We start from the raw sequence: 18,749 nt of genomic DNA, 5'->3' as shown, positions 1-18,749 counted from the left end.
AAGATAAAATATTAAAGAAGTGTACTTTATTCAAATTATTTTGGTTTAAATTTGAAGTCTTATGTGAGGTTATTTATGATTTATGATTTATTCAACTATTACTATATTTGCCAACATCATTATATGTTGTTTTGGGATAAATATATATACATATATATATACTATTATCGAAATACTTTGAAACAAATAAATTCAAATTTTGACTTTAGGTTTTAATTAAGGATGTCTAATATTTTAAATAGATTAATTGAAACAAAATGCCGCCAAAGTGACTTCTTTTGTGTAGATTAGTTTATTTAAAATAGCAAGATGATTATATGTTTTTGTGATTCATGCGTTTATTAATTGACCCAAATGTAAGTTAATATTTGACAGAATTTTAACGACATCTGTGATGACAAATGTGTGACAATTATAAGGTATTTTATATGAGCAATATGTTAGTCCAAAGATTAATTCATTGTTTGACATAATTTATTGTCAATGTTTGATTGCTCCAACAAGAGTACCGCTTACTGTTAATATTACTGTCCAAAGACTTAATATTAATGTTGTCTTTGGTATCTTGAGATGGGATTAGCCATTATCCTGAATTTATTGTTTACTTATTAATATTGATGTGAGCTTACTTTTTGTTCTATATTCAGCTAATTCATCTTCTACTGCCACAATATCTGCTAATACAAATTCTATATCCATGCTTAATGGGACTAATTTCAATGAATGGAAAAGGTACTTACTTATAGTGTTTAGTTGTATGAACATAAACATTGCACTAAGGGGAGAACAACCCCCACCTCTCACTGTGGAAAACACCCCTTATGTTAAAAGGGATTTTGAGAGGTGAGATCGTTCAAATTGCATAAGTCTAATGATAATGAAGTACAACATTTCAAAAGCCTTTAGGGGAAAAGAATCTAAAAAGATTACTCAGGCTAAAATTTCCTTGACGAAATTGAGAAACGTTTTGCTAAAAACGATAAGGTTGAAATGACATCACTTCTGACTTCTTTGATGCTTGTAAAGTTAAGGGTTAACAAAATTCTGAGCAATCTAGCGGCTATGATTTTTATAATCCCACAATTAGGAATATTTTTTAGACGAGAATTGCAACATTCTTTTAGGATGTCGAGTTTGGAGGGAGAAATAAGGTCAGAGACATTGCTTTTAAGGAGGAATTGAATTACAACTCAATTCCTACTATCACTTTTGACGATGTTTAGGTTCTCATACCTATCATTGATTAAGAAGTGAATCCAAAATCTAAATAAGACAATGTTGAACAACTCTCTATTCAAATAAAGTATGGGTCAAATATGTGGAGATACTCTAGTAATTGAGTTCTAATCAAATTCTAATTAATGATCGGCTAATTAGGAATTAGCACTAATATGCAAAGGTTATAAATATTAGGGTTATGGTTCCCAAATTATACACAAGATACCTTTTCTAATATCCCATCATTAGGAAAGAGAGAGCAGATATTCTCTGAATTTCTTATGTGCTAATTTGGAAGATCAAATCCCCAAGATTCAGTAAAACTTCAAGGACTTCATGGATTCAGGTACGCTTCCATATCTACTTTTGTTCTTGATTTATTCTTGATGATTTGACATGATAGATCCTAGTTTATTAAGTTTTATTTCATATTTATTTTACAAATTCTAATAAATCTCACGTGACTCGGCCCATGATTCCACTTATTTAAATAACTTTTTAGCATAATAATATTTATTTAAATCAATTTTATTATTAAAATATCTATTAAATTTTACTTTGTTACAAGTAGGAATGTATATGGGTAGTTCGATCGAAGATGTAAAAATAGAAATCAGTTCTACACCCATGATTGCAGTAATAAAATGCAACCACTAATTTTGATTTTCCCTGGTTGCGTTGCCCGACACATCTCCTGGTACAATGTCGCCAACACGACGGACCCCCAACTGAGTTCGCTTGCTCCTCTAAAATCGACGAGTTTCAATAACTACCTTAGATGGACGAGTGTTCTAACATGTCTGGCATCAGGATACCCCCGACGATTTAAAGGATGTACGCCCCAGTGTGTCGTTCTCTTTTGACTTCATTTCGAATCCTTATCCAGCATCATGAAAGTTTTTCATAACCAAGCCATTTCAATCCGACCTCTGTAAATTGTCTTCGAAACTGAACCTAAAAGTTCACTACATACGCCTCGCCAATCACTGGTCTGAACAGACCCAGTTATTATCAACCCATCCATGAATAACTCCAACTATAAATGCACGTCCTCTAGAGTGATAGTACAATCGCCGCATGAAAGATGGAATATGTGTGTCTCCACCTCTCCACCAACGCGCTTACGAGTTTTGGGTCCAACTTACAACCCCAACCTACAAGGGTCACGTGCCAAAAATCGACTTCCTTCAAATATGGTTCAATCAACGGTGATGAAGGATAGGATAGATTACAAATATGGCATTGTAAAATTCGATCTTCTGCCTATTTATGTAAAAAAAATACAAAATATTTAGTTAATATATAACGATGAAATAAAAAATAAAAAAAATTATTCTTACCATTTGCAATTGAATGATGAAAATGTACTTATCTTCATGACAGATTAGAGAATCGACCATTGCTAACTATATATAACACATTAGTTTTTAAAAAAAATATTTTTAGAAAATGTTAATAAAAATCTAATAGAAAATATAATTTAGATTTTTGAGAGAATTTTGTGGGAAATGAGTAAAGGTGGGGGTTATAGTTTTTTATTTAAAATAGTCGTTGGAAAAGTATCCATTAGGGGGAAAACGCTTCTAACGCGCTTCCAGCTAGAAGCATTTTCTTTATATTGGTCTATACCCATAAATATTCTAAAAATTGACCTATTTTGTTAATTTTGAAAAAAAATTAACATTTTTTTTGGTAATTGAATCTCATATAATCGATATAGTTAAAATAATTTAAAATAACAACAATATAAATAAAATCAGTTAAAATTTGAAATTTTGATAAAATTGGATATTTATTTATTTATTTATTTTAACAAAAACGAATATTTCAATTATGCTTTAGTTATTTTCCTTGTAAATATAAAATTTCTAATCTGCAATATAATTTTAATTTTTTTATGACTTTTTAAATTTTATTAATTTATTCGTTTTAATGTTTAAAAGTGAGTTAAACCAAAAGGTTAACAAAAAAAAATCTAATCAATTCATCCTTCCACCGATCTGATTAATTTTTCTTTAAAAAGTCACAGATTTTATATTGAACTGATTCCACCCAATTCTTTCAATTTCATTGAAACCTTCGTCCTTCTCTCTCTCCATTGTTGCAAGTGGGAGAAGGAAGGTAGTGAAGGATTTTAATTTATTTTTATATAATTATATATTTTAAATATATTTATTTAATTTTAAATTTTATCATTATATATATTTAAAAATATTTATATGTTTTTATGTTTTTTTTGAATTTTTTAAAACTAGAATTAAATTGAGAAAATTTGTAAATTTTGAGGGTTACTTTTTTAAAATTATGATTAAATCGATAATCGATATAATATGTAAAAGTTGAGAGTTAAATTTATTATTATTTTATTTTTTTAACTGTCACATCAACTCATTGTTTGTGATTTTAATATAAGTGACTAAAATGATTGAATTATATAATGTGAATGCTTAAATTGTAAACTTTTTATTATGGATGCCTAAAGTGAAATTTTTTATTGTTGGATGACTATGTATATAGTTTACCTAGAAAAAGCATCTCAAATATTTTTAGATTGCCAAAATTACCCTTATACGAAATTCTAATAGCATTGCTTACTTGGTAGAAAATTAGCCAACCTTAAACCTTTTTTTAGTGCAATAATCGATACTTCTATTCAAATGAAAAGAAACCCACCCAATCAAACTGAGAAAACAACTTAGAAAAAGGCAAAAATAATAGGTAATTTCTAAAGAAAACCAACTATGGACAAAAGTTATTTTAAAAAAAAAAAAGGCGTTAAAGCACCAAGAATAATAGTTAGGGTGTGTTCTCCATTGCTTTTGAGATGAACTTTTTTTAAAAAAAGTACTTTTCTCTTAAAAGCAATGAAGAACACATATCATTGGGGCAACTTTTTTAACTTTTGGGATGAGTTTTTTTAGAGATGAAAAAGCAGTAAAGTTTAGCTTTTTCAGCCAAAAAGCACTTTTGGCTGTTATTTTACCTTTTTAACCTTACTTTTTGACTTAAAATGTGTTTGATGCTATTATTTTGTATTCTCTTTCTTGGTTATTTAATATGATTTTTACAAATGTACTAAAAGCATTAATTAAAAATAAAAAATATTTTTTAAAATAATATAATTGTGTCAATATCTAATTACAAATATTTAATTATTATATTTAGATATTTAAATATAGTTTATATATTCTAATTAAATTTAATAAATAATTAATATTAATTACTTAGAAATATTTAAAATTAATATTATATATTAAAATATTAACAATAAGTTATAATAAATTATTTTTTTAAAATTTTAGTAAAATATTACAATATTAACTAATTTGAACATTATTTAAATACATATTTGTTATTTTATAATATCATGTCTAAAATGAACATTTTACTTTTCAAAAGTACTTTTTGACAATAATATCAAACACTTAAATTTTCTCAAAAGTACTTCTCAAAAGTACTTCTCAAAAGTACTTTTACACCGCACTTTTCAAAAGAATAAAGAACTTAGCCTAAATAGCAAAAGCCGTTCAATCCCACCAAAAGACAGCCATCGGAGTAGCGTTCGCACGAGGATGACCTAACCAGGGTCTATCCGACGCCGATCTTCCTCTACCACTGATCGCACACTGTCATGAATATCTTCCACCCAGTAAGTTTCTTCATTCATCTGTAATCCTTCTCGATCCAGGTGGTGAGCAACGTTGTTCGCCATTTTTGGAATATATTTGAACTTAATAGATATAAAAACCTGAACCAAATTTTTGATATCTTTGATGTAGGCCTCGATTCTAGACTCATCTTCTTTCTCTTGGTTGATCTTGGTAATCGTGGATCGAGAGTCTCTTTCCACCATCACAAAGTTAAATCCCATTTCTTTCGCAAAAGATAAGCCCTGTTGGCATGACAGGGCTTCTGCCGAGAAAATGTCAGATACATTTTTATTCTGAATGACGCCACTACCCATAATCTGTCCATTTGAGTGAATAACAAACCCTGAGTAATACCTTTTAGTATTCCCTTTTTAAGTGGCGTTAAAATTAAGCTTAACATGGGGTTCTGATGGAGAACCACCGATCTTGATATCCCCTCCAAAATCCATGTAACATTCTGTCAAGAGGGTTCAATTCCCTAACTAACCTACTGATTTTTGTGTAGATATCTTGTGAAGAGAGGTGTTTCCCTTCCATCACCAGTTTGTTACGGTTGAACCATATTCCCATACAGTGATCAGGATAAGACGACAGGTAAACAGTTACTCGCCATTTAGTTTTTTTTGTGAACCAATCCCAAAGATTATCTGTTACACCATCAATAGTATCAGTAAATCCCAAACTTACCCAGATATTCTTTGTAGGGTGGTAGCCCATCATAGCATGAACATTAGTTTCCACTTTAATGTTGCACATCAAGCAAACAAGAGTTTGGGCCACTGTTTTTGTAAATAGATTAGTATTAGTAAGGATATAATTGTTAAGGATGCACCAGGTTGTAATTTTAATTTTAGCTGGCACTTGTATTTTTCAGAATCGCTTGTAAAAATCCATGTATTCCATAGGATAGGGCTTAGTTTGTTGGGAGTGAAGAAGGAGCCGATAGCCACTGGGAACGGAATAGTCACCAATGTTCTCCTCCAACCAAACAAGCTTATCTTCTCCAGCATCACGAGACAGAGGAATACAAAGTATGGTAGAAACTTCCTGTGGACAGAAAATACTGGTAATTAACTTTTCATTCCACTTTCTAGTATCTATATTGATGAGATGGGACACAGTATTAACTAAATCATTAACAACTAAGTCTCGTATATGACAACCCTGTGAATAAGGAAACCAACAATCATTCTAAATAGATATAGAACTGCCGATACCAACCCACCAACCAATTCCTTTCTCTAAAAGTCCTATTGTCGCCCAAATACTCCTCCACAGATGGGAAGAAGACAAGCCTAAATTAGCATTCAAAAAGTCCAAATGTGGGTAATATTTGGCTCTCAATTTAAGCGCAACAAGAGAATCTGGCTTGGTTATAAGTCTCCATCCTTGTTTTGCCAACAACACGATATTGAACTTGGAGAAGTCACGAGAACCCAAACCACCCTCCTCCTTTAAGGCACAGAGATCTTTCCTTTTGCACCACGAAAATTACTTTTCGGCTATATTCCTTCTGCCACCAAAACTTGCTTATAATCCTCTCAAGTTCATTACAAAGGGACATAAGGAGAAGGAAATAAGACATCGAGTATGTTGAAAGTTCCTGCAAAACCGATTTAATAAAAGTCTTCTTGCTTCCCCGTGATAACATTCGAACACTCCAATTACTTATCTTCTCTTTTAATCTATCTTTCAAATGTTGGAAGGTAACATTCTTCCTTCTTTTAACCATAGTAGAAAGTTCCAAGTAATTTTTCGGATTGAAAACTCGTTTAACCCCCATTCGGCTTGTAATCTGACAACAAGTATTATTCAAGACATTAGAATTGAAAAATATCTGCAATTTAGAACATCTCTCATATCTTTGAAGAAGAGATTGGACAATCTGACATCTTTCATCAGAAACTTCGCCATATATCATATTGTCATCAACAAATAATAAGTGAGTGATTGAGGGACCACCCATGCAAATTTTCACCCCCATCAACCTATCATCCTCTTTTTCTTTGTGTAATAAAGTAGCAAAACCTTCAGTATAAAGTAAGAAAAGGTAAAGGGATCAAAGGATCACCTTGGTGGATGCCCCTATTAGGGATAAACAGATCACTCACATCCTCGTTAAACACCACTGAATAAGAAACAAAGGTAACATAATACATAATTAATGAAACCCATTCAATATTGAAACCCATGTTCAATATCATACCTTCAAGGAAATTCCATTCAACTCTATTATATACTTTGCTCATGTTGAGATTTAGTGCGAAACTCCCATTGTTCCCCTATCGACATCTTTTTAAGGTATATAATATCTCATAAACTGCTAATATATTATCTGAAATCAATCTCACCAAAATAAAATCCCCCTGGGCCTCATCAATACAATGATCAAGAACTCTTTTTAGTCTATTAGTAAGCACTTTGGATATAATCTTGTAAAGAGAAAAAATAAACTGATGGGACAGAACATAGGCATTGCATTTGGTACAGAAACCTTAGGAATAAGAACGATGTGGGTGTGATTTACCTTATTTAATGGGATTTCACGATGAAACACCTTCAAGTAGTAGTTTATAACATCACTCCCTACCACTAGCCAGAAACGTTGAAAGAATAGAGCTGGGAAACCTTCTCTACCTGTGCTTTAGTTGGGCCTATTTCTTTCAAAGCTGCTTGCACATCTTCTCCCCTAAAGTCAACTATGAGCATCTCATTCATTCTTTCAGTAATGCATTGACGAACACCCAAATGCACTCTATTAGAATCTTTTCCGCCGTTACTAGTGAAGATATTAGCAAAATAATCAGTAGTTATAGTCATCATTTTATTATTATTAGACGTCACTATTCCATCTCTATTTACAAGTCCACTAATTCGGTTAGTACGATGACGAAAAGAGGCAAAATTGTAAAAAAACTTCATGTTGCGATCTCCATAATTAAGCCAGTTTGATCAAGCTCTTTGCCCCTAATACATTTCCTTTTTATCCATCTAAAGATTGAGATTCAATTTGGTTTCAATGATTTCGAAAATGATATCATCTATTGTAGTCTTGTCTCTTAATACCTTAAGATGATTGAGTAGTCTATTTTCCACCTTCCTTTTGTCCTTTTTTTATCGTTTTAGCCTAACGACTCAAACCATCTCCAACATTCTCTAGACGTTTCGAAACTTGGAGATCCGCATAATCACTCTAAAGTTTCCTCACCTTAGCATCGCAAGAGTCATCCAAAATTCACTTCGCTTCGAGTTTAAAACTATGAGGCCTTCTTCAAGCAGTATTTGCCACAACATTCGTCTCTAACATTATGAGACAATGATCAGAAAATGAATGTTCCAAATGTGAAAGTCGATGATTTGGAAATAAGTCACACCATATGTTTTTAGCCACTCCTCTATCCTATTATTCCCTTATATTATTTGAAGCAAAATTACCCTTCTCTCAGGTGAACCATCTACCAAAATATCTCAAATTCCTCAACTGACACTCATCCAACGTTTGGAAAAAATCCCCCATTTGGTGATCATCCCTTAAGCGACCTCATTACTTCTCGTAACTGAATAAGATTTTGTTAGAGTCTTCTTAAACCACCTAAGGAAGATTGTTACTTTGGCTCAACAATTTCAAAAGTTCCTAGGACTCCCTCCTCTTTCGACCATTCGAAGATCCATAGAACCCTATCAGACGTCAAGAAACTCTTGTATCACGTTCAGTAATTTTAACATCGATATGGGAAGAGGACATACTTTGCAAAGAAACATCACAATCATACTTCTAACCCAACGAAAGCCTACCATGAGAACTAGATGCTTGAACGTCAATACTATAAAGAAATCTCGCACTTATTCTAATACTCTCCATCCTACTACTGTCTACTTTAGTCTCTATTAAAAACATAAATTGGAGTTGTAAATCCTCCAACATATGCCAAATCTATCGAATTGACAGTGGTTTTCCTAACCCATAGACATCCCACGGACATTCCAGCTTAAGATTTTCATTGATCCTGGTTGACTTGCCTTGCAGGTTCAACCGATTGATTGCTATGGTGAACATTAGACTACTGCCCTGAAGTTTTGCTTAAATCTTATTAGTAAGAAACTTGCGAAACATAACTAGTTCTGGGTCGCTTTTTTCCATCAGTAGACAAGATGTGCCTTTCCTCTTTTAAAGAATCCATATTCACCATATTAGCCAGATTTCCCTCCAAATCATAGTTTGATTTGCTGACTAGATTAATGCCCAGATTTGCACCCATCACTCTCATTAAATTTGGGATAGAATTATCCCTTAATATCCGTCCATTCCCTTTTACATTGTTTCCAAAATTGACTCCCCAATTCCTGCTCGAATCACGCAGCCAGATATTGCCACTTGTTGCAGCCCTATGCAGTGTAACTTTTAGGGATATATTCCAGCCTAATGGCAACTCCTTCTCATGGATAATCTGGATAGGACAAAAGCTTTCCCCATGACCAAGCTTCCCATATAAAAAGCAAAATGTCGTGAGTTTCTCATACTTAAAAGAGACAAAGTGCTCCTTACCATTGCCAATAATAAGTTTCTTCCGTCGTTTTATCAATTTCCTGATATCCATTTCCACACGAATTCGTATATAATTTCTCAAACCCGCGGCCATAGCTTTTTCGTCATAGTCCAAGAAGGTCCCAATAAAATTTCCAAATTACTTGGCCATTGATTCAAAATAATACCTTAGGGAGATCATATATTTGAACCCAACAAATCGCATGAAATAATGGGACACTTAACGGTTCATCCTCCTCTTTTAAATTTGTAAAATCAACAAATGATTGTTAAAAGTCCAAACTAATCACCCATTCAATGTCAACTTCATAGTAGAAATGAAAGAGAAATCTCTTTTCCCCTAAATCAATAATTGTAACCTCTCCGAAGGGGTGCCAAAGATTAGCCAAATTTGATATCATGGATTGAAATTTGATAGCACTTGTCATAAGAAAACAACCGATAAGAGTAAGATAGTAGACAATCTCCTCTTCAACTGTCTCCTAGTCCACCTGCCAGCCTTCATTCTCACTTGCCTCCTCATCCTCTAAATGCAGATCTGCCAAAACATCCTCTATGAACGCTTAAACAAAAACTCAATGAAAAAAGAAACAAAATGCTACAAGAGCAAATGAACTCATGCCACTAGAGCAGAATAGCTTTAATCCATTAGTTTTGTTTATTTTTAATCCACTAGAGTCGAAACTCATTTTTCACGCGTAAGGGATACACACCTACTTCAATTTTGATACAAGAACACACCCGAGATCACCAGAACCTAAAATCAACAAACCAAACTCCAAATTCAGTCTTAATTCGAGATTAATCTGAAACCATAAAACCAACAAAATTTCTATTACTCCAAACAATTCTGGCTATGATTTCGCAAGAGGATAGCCCTGTTATTCACGATTCTCTGCTGTTAACACTCACAATTAACTAACGGGAGAGAGAAAAGAATCGATTTGAACAACTTAAGGAATGATTTTCCTTAATCTACACGAAAATACCCCATGCACTTACCAAACGTACAAAAACACTAAAGAATTGAAAACTGAAATTGATTAACAAGATTTCGACAGAATTTCGAACACAAGATAACAAAAGATTTTACCAGACAATAGGGAAAAAAGTCAAATGTTTGGAAAATTTGGGAAGAGAAAGAAAAATTAAAATTAGAAAAGAAAAATAAAATTATAATAAAAAAATAAGAAATCCCATAAATCCCTCAATTTTCTCCTACTTACCCACTACTCATAACTCCCTCAGAATTTGAGCTCAATCGAAACTCTATTTAACACGCAAGGATTCGAACACAGAACCCCCAACACACCAACCCTTTACCATCCGAACCAGCGGGCTCATTCTAATATGAATTAACAAACAGTTTAATATATAAACCCATCCAACAAGGGTAAGGTTAGGATCAGAAAAATAACAAAATTTTCTAAAGGTAGAACTTGAACCCAAGACCTTTCAAACACACCCAGAACACTTAACCACTGAAGTAGATACACACTTGTGTCAAAATTTACAGATACAGAAATAAATTTATCAGGGCATTACAAGATGAAGCTTCTCCCTACAATTAAGGGATTTATAAGATTTACATAATCAAATCAAATCTTATCAGATATGATTCCCTTCAATCTTCCAAGATTAGTTTCCCTATTTAATAAGGTAGCCTAACTTTTCATATCTACTTTATTGGGCTACCTAAGCTTCAAACAGACAGGCTTCTCCATTAGTTTTTAAATTGGGCTAGTTCTCGTGAGTCAAATGATCCCTATCTAATTGATAGATCTCTATGGATGCATTTTATATGATGGTCACTGGCTTTGCACCTTGGCCCGTGACAATTGCATCATCTTGGTACAACATTCACACAAACAACAAATAATCATAATAAATACAAGTATATTTATCTAAGATGATAATTATATTAATTAAATACAAATATAATAGTAACTTATTCCAATGCATGTTGATTGATTTCCTATTGAATCTAGGTAATCCTTCATATAATTAGTATGATTCAAGTGATGGTTAAATCTATTTAAACATTAAGTGTAAGTAACTGTAACACCCCTAACCCTTATCCGTCGTCGGAATAGGGTTACGAAGCATTACCAGACATTTCAAAATAAATATGAATAATCACATAATAATTTAACATACACATCATAATTTAATCATAATGTTCCTTTATTGAGCCCTCGAGGCCCAAATCACATATTAGAAACAAATTGATACTTAATCGGAAGTCTAGAAAATTTTTCATGAAATTTTAAATTTTTTTCTAAGTACAGGGCTCACACGCCCATGTGATTTAGGGACACGCCCATGTGACCTTAAACATACCTGTGCCTCAGGCCGTGTCTAACCCTGTGTAACTCTCTGACTTAGGCCACACAGCTAGCCACACGCCCGTGTGTTAGTATTGTGCCTCACAAGGCTGATACACACGCCCGCATCTCTACCCGTGTGGTAATACCTGAGTATTCTGTTTTGAAAAACTTAAGTTTCAGGGGACACACGGCCAACCCACACGCCTATTTGCGAGCCGTGTGTCTCACATGGTCTGGTCACACGCCCGTGTGCCAGGCCGTGTAGACTCAAAATGAGCCTTATACATCAAGTTTACCAACCCAGCAAACCTTGAACAACAAGCAACTCAAAATTCAAATTTTCCAACCAATCCAAAACACATTCAAATACCTTTAATACATGCCAAAATCATCAATCTAAGGATCTAATTAATGTACCCTCATAGGTATTTTACATATATTGTTTGACAATCCACCATTTAAGCTAACCCAAATTTTCATACAATTTTAACCTTAGATTTGCATATTTCATATCCATTTGAGTATTAACTTGAACATACCATATTATTACTTGAACATAACATACATATGTTCATATATATATAAGTAACTAGTATCATCTTATAACATCATATACAATCATTTCACAAAATGACATACATATGATGTCCTAGGTACATGCCATTACAAAAAAGAAATATACTTCACCACTTTGAGTTCAGGAGCGGCTTTAGATGCTGATTCGACAATTTGATTTCAGCCTAGCTTGCGCATGGAAAACAAACTGTACGCTGAGTATAAACTCAGTGGTATTTCTATAATCCGAATGTTTTAAAGAAAATAATATATTTAAACATTACACATTTAATCATACAAGAACATTAATCAATCAATATAACAATTTATACATTTAACTTTCATATCTCATTAATAGCTATTTCAAACAATTTTCTCCACTTTGATTCATACATCACTTCACTATTTCAATAACTATTTCATGGACCCATGGTTCATATATTTCATTTTCATATGTCAATTCAATATCCCAATCCAATTCATATTCAAAATCATCCAATATCATTCATATTGCCAATTCATTTATTTACCCCTATTAACACGACTCGGACTTTGGCAGATATACGGATCCAACCAAAACACACCAGTATGACACCCAGTGCCTCATCGGATAATTCGAAGTAATAGATTGACACCTAATGTCTCATCGGCCATGCTAAAGTAAGTTGGTACCCAGTACGTCATCGAATTTATCCGAAGTAATAGTTTGACACCCAATGTCTCATCAACTTCTTGGTCGAAGAATCCTTGAACTCTTCCAATATATGACATGCCAACTATATCCGACTCGACCCGATACAGTTAATAGGGCTTTCAAATAACTTTTCAATTTCCAATCAATATGTATTCCAAATAATCAAATATACTCATAATTTAATTCAATTCAATTCAATTCAATACTTACCTTAATTAATAATTAGCTTCGGATTGTAAAAATACAAACCATAATTTCTCGAGTTACTCCTCATCAACTTTTTCCTTTCCCTTCTTAGCCGAAGTTTTCGGCACGACGTTAGCTACGGAAATTAAAACAATTTAAAATCATCAATACACACAATTTCACATTGAATATTTCAATTTTTATTCAAATTTTGCTCACATTTCAATTTAGTCCCTAATCAAAACTAACTATATGTTATTTAAAACTAATTTCATATTTTCATTCAATTCTCACTTTAGACTAATTTCAACTTTTAAATTTCACCATAAACTCTAATTTCGAAATTCTCTAAATTTAGTCCTTATTATTTCAAAACTTATAACTTATTTTACAATTCAATCATTTTCTCTATTCTAACTTGAAATTATGTCAATTTAACCCCTAACACTTAAATTTATTCAACATGAACAACTTATAAAAATCCACTAACTTCTAAAATTTCAACATAAATCAAGTAGTATTTTGTTCTAGGATTCTAAAAACATCAAAATTACAAAAAAAGAAGAAGAGGGGATTAAATTGACTTACCAATTGAACTTAGAACCTTAAAACCCTAATGTCCCTTTTTCTTTTTCTTTCTATTTTCTTTCTTTCTTTTTCGTTTCAACTTTATGTTCTTGTTCTTCTTTTTCTTTATTTATGTATTTCATGTTTTATTTTAATTATAATGATATATTATAATAATATTATAATATTTACTTAAATTATAAGTAAGTTTAATTTATATTTAAATATATGTATATTATTTATACACATGGAAATTATTTTTACCACACACATGTCAATGTATGGTTTAATTACTTATTTAGTCCCTTGACTTTTCTCCATTCTATAATTCAACTTTTACTCTATATTCAATCTAGTCCTTATTCCTAATTATCCATAATTCAAACTAATTCACCTAGCCAAAACTAACTTCGTAAATATATTTAATAAATATTTACGAATCTGTTTTGCGAAAATGGAGACCCGAAAATACACTTTTTGATAACATAAATTTTGAGTCGTTATAGTAACATTATAAATATTTATTTAGTATGTTTTATAAGATAATATGTTAAATATGATTATATTTTCACCTTTGTGTAAAAAGGAAATAGTAGTATAGATATGGATGTTGAACATGACAATTGCATCTATGCCCACCCTTGCAGAATTAGACAATAATAATTTATTTCATCGATCTCAATCTACATCACCTTGCAAAGCATTTTGTAGAGGAATGTGAAAACCACTAACCTTTAGTTGTATGTTCCAACCCCATCTAATTTGGTGAGAAGTGGGAAATACATGCATTGCACCATTTTGCCATTTGTTTGTCATCAACGTTCCTTCGATTGTGTAGAGCATGTAAGCGATCGGTCTCATTGAGATTTTCATTAAATAAAGGCTGAAATAATGTAAATTTCACATGAAGAATATCAAAATCAGTTTTCTTCTCAGACAATATACCCAACAATGAGTAGAGTATTGACAACATCTTGAATACTATTTCTCTTGTTACTGCATTACCATTGATTGGAAGGCTCATTAGTAGGGCTACATCTTTTAGTATTATCATTGCTTTGTTGCGTGGAAAATAAAAAATATGAGTCTCGGATCTCCATCTTTTAATAAACAAGAAACTCTAGCACGTAATGGAAGTGACTCATTTGAGATATTTTATATAAATGAGCCTTTGTAAGTGTGATTCGTGTTTTTTTTAGGCTTTAAATTTTAGATTATACATACTTGAACAAGTCAATATCCAACCTATTGAGGATTACAAAAAAAAAAAAAAAGAAAAGAAAAGAAAAAAAGATTTACTTTATTACAATTTAAACAAAATTTAATAATAACTGTAACGAGTTAGAAGTTAGCGGTGTCGAAAAATATGGTTTTAGAACCCCAATTTCGTAAACTGGACACGTAAATATTTTTATTAAATATTCACAGAGTTTTATTAGAAGTGAATTGAATTTCGGTTAGGTAATTTCGTTGAATTAATGCTTAATTGAAGTGCAAGGACTAAATCGCATAATTGGTCAAAATGCAATTTACTAAGGAATTATAATTAGAACTTAAATAAAAGGGTTAAAATAATAAATATTCCTAAAATTGTTAATGCATGGCCGGTTAATGAAATATGTATGTTATATTATTTATAATAGTTAAATTAAATTATAAAATGAAAAAGTATAATAAAATAAAGAAATGATATAATATTGGTGGATGGTAAGAGAAAACATTTTTCTCTTTTTCATCTTCATCAATTAGAAACCAAGGAGAAAGGGGAAAGGCACGCACGATTTTAGGGTTTATTTTTTAAGCTTAATTTTGGTTAGTTCAATTTAGTCTTTTTCTCGTAATTTTGATGTTTTTGGAATCTCGATACTATAAGCTAATCGACTCGTGTTGAATTTTTTAGTATTGTTAAAGAATTAAGAAGTTTCCATTGTTAGATGGTTGAAGCTTTTGGTATTTTGATAGATTTTAAACTTAGAATTGATAAATGACTGAATTGTAAAGTTAATTGATGATTTTGTGTAATAGGGACTAAATTATACAAAGTTCAAAATTTTGGGATAGAAATGAGAATTAGGGAGTTAAATTAGACTTAGAGTGAAATTGGTATAAAAATTGGAGGTTAAATTTAAAAGTTATGTTAGTCCTAGTTTTAGGGACTAAATTGAATAAATTGCAAAAATTGTAAACATTAGAAATTTGAATGTGAAAATGGCTGTAAATTGATAACTTGATGTGTTGTTTTTAATCCTAGCTAATATCGACTCGGATTCCTCGAAAAGGAAAGGAAAAGGAAAGGAAAGGACAAAGTTGTTGAAGAATAGCTCGAAGTTTACGATTTGTGTTTCTATAATTTGAACTAACTTGTAATTGCTACATTTTGATTTGTTTGTGCACAGTAAGAATGTAAGGTAAGGTTCATTGATTGATTGAGATGATTTGAAATGATTAGTGATTATAAGGGTTAAATTGATTATATGTGAAAAACATGTGTATATTTATATAAATAAGGAAATTGAATACAAAATGAGATATTTGATGCTGACATATGTTTGAATGAATGAGTTCATGATAAAATTGATATGAATCGAGTTATTGAATGGTATTGAAAAATGAATTGAATACCCTATTAATTGTTCAAGCAGAGTCAGATGTAATTGGCATGCCATAGGATAGGAAGAGTTTAAGGTTACTTCGACTACAAGTCAATGAGGCATTGGGTGCCAATTTGCTTCTGTTTAACCAAAGAGACACTGGGCGTCAAACTTATTTATAGTGTTGGGCGCAACTACTTGCTTCGGATTTACCTGATGAAGCACTAGATGCCAAACTGGTGTGTTGGTTGGATCCGTGTATCCGTCCAAGTCTGAGTCTGAGTCGAGTTAATAGGGAAATAAATGGTGAAATCAAGATAATGATTTTGAAATGGCAATGCTATTGAAATAGAAAATGTTATGGAATGAAATGAAATGTGAAATAGAATATGAAATAATGGATTGAACTATGAATATTGATTGTATTTGTTCAATCAACACTTGAAATAAGAAATTGAGATGAAATATGTCATTACATTAGTTGAATTTGCAAATGACTTATGAAATGTGAATGCTATGTATTTGTAAAATGAGCATATTGGGGTTAATGACTGTGAATTAGCCTATTGGATTTCCATATTGCATATTATCTTAATTAAGTTTATGCATCATTATGACTTATTCACTCAGCGTATAGTTTTGGTTTTCTCGTGTGCAGGTTAGGTACTTATCGATTCGATCATCAACTCAACATCCAGCGACAATCCCGAACTCAAGTGTTGGTGATGTGTTTCATTTTGGGTCTTGGCATGTACCTAATAAATCTAAGGGTTATATGATGTCTATTTTGGGTTGCATTGGCATTTTGTGGATCATATGTAAATATTGTGCGCGTGATGACAAAGATCATGATAATGATAACTTGTTAAATAGTTGATGGGCATATTATTTGATTAATAGGTATTTAAGTGATATACTAAAATATAGGTATGGAAAGATAATGCTTATGCTATGCCATGTTTGAAATGATTTACTAATCCTTGCACTTCAGTTATAAAACCTAATATGGAATCAATTGAAAGATGGTTTGAATGGTTGGATGATCACATGTTAGGTTGAATGTTTTGAGGTGCCATTGAAGACATTTTGAAATAGTTGAATGTGGTCTTTTGTTTGGTTTGATTTGTTAATTGAGGTGTCAGTTGTAACATATTGGTTAAACAATTAAGTTGATTGTTTAAAGTGATGTTTTTGACATATTGGAAATGAATAGGAAGGTACTTAGTTGATGATTTTTATGTTACAATTATGTTTATAAGGTACCATTTTAGTTTTGGTGTTTTTTACCATTTCTAGACTTAGCATTGATATTTTAGCATTTGGTATCAATACTTGACCATATGAACAGTTTTAAAACAAACAGAATGTTAATATGGTATCAATATTTATAGAAGTTGATACTTTTTCATAAACTATTGATACCAGTTGATAAATATCAATACCTTTGATTTGCAAAGAAAACATAATCGTAAGTTGGTATCGATTTTTAAAAAGGTATCGATACCAACTATGAACTTTTGATATTAATTTTAAACTTTAAAATTTTACAATCAAATCTCATTTCATGTCTAGATTTTCATAATTAGGTCCTTACTGATCTGAGATTATTATGTATGTATTGTATGTGATTTATAATAATTATAATTTTTATATAAATTTGAAAGTTTTTTATATAAATTATTTTTTATTAAATGTAATATTCTGTTATTTGGACCCAACAATCTGGTCGAGTGAGGGGTGTTACAATAACAAAATTTAATAATAAAGAAATTAATTTTACTGTGTTTGTGGCAATGGAAGCTATTTGTTCATCTTGCAATCTAAATAAAACCATTTACTGTTGATAAAAATTTAATTAAAGTAAAGAAATTTGATAAAAAAAGTTCTGAGATTTGATACTTAGGAAATGAGAGACTTTATGGTTGATTTTTTGCCCCAAAAATAAAATAAAGGGGAGGAAGTATTTATAGGGTTTGACCTCCATGTCTCTAAAATAAAATTCATTTTGTTGGACCTACGAATAAAACATGAATATTAGGTTGTTGAAAAGACTGCAAGAAGCTACGATTTCGTCAAAATAACAGTCAAAAATACATTTAGGTAAATAATTATTTTGATTAATAAATAAAAAATTTGATACAAAATAAATAAAACAACTCTTCCCCCCCCCCCCCCGCCCCCAAAAAAAAAAAAAGAAAGAAGAGAAAATATAAGGGAAACGATAAGTGTGTCATAGTCAAAACGGCATGAAAGTTGAGGAGGGTGAGGATCTTTTTCTTCACCTATCAGCATTGTTTGCAGGCTCTTCTCACATGATGCCTATATCCCACCTTATCTGATGCACCTTTCTTTCTATTTTCCCTGATTTTAATTTACTCAATCAATCAATTTTCCCTTTTTTTATTTACTAAAGAT

General features: G+C 31.5%; 1 long non-coding RNA gene across 3 annotated transcripts; it reads left to right on the top strand.

The window, feature by feature from the left end:
• Positions 1-4,712: 4,712 nt before the first annotated feature.
• Positions 4,713-17,275, top strand: LOC107918040 (uncharacterized). Of its 3 annotated transcripts, none has more exons than XR_005918884.1 (4): positions 4,713-4,867; positions 5,374-5,462; positions 5,573-5,934; positions 16,993-17,275. It is a non-coding gene; the product is annotated as an uncharacterized lncRNA (long non-coding RNA). The 3 variants fall into 3 exon arrangements; XR_005918934.1 differs by having other exon boundaries at positions 4,714-4,867; positions 5,774-5,934; XR_005918832.1 differs by having other exon boundaries at positions 4,714-4,867; positions 5,743-5,934.
• The last annotated feature ends 1,474 nt before the right edge of the window (positions 17,276-18,749 follow it).

This window comes from Gossypium hirsutum, chromosome A01 (assembly GCF_007990345.1).
Source record: "Gossypium hirsutum isolate 1008001.06 chromosome A01, Gossypium_hirsutum_v2.1, whole genome shotgun sequence".
NCBI classification, from domain to species: Eukaryota; Viridiplantae; Streptophyta; class Magnoliopsida; order Malvales; family Malvaceae; genus Gossypium; species Gossypium hirsutum.
Note: the sequence above shows the minus strand (reverse complement) of the source record. Positions and strands in the feature narration are given on the sequence as shown.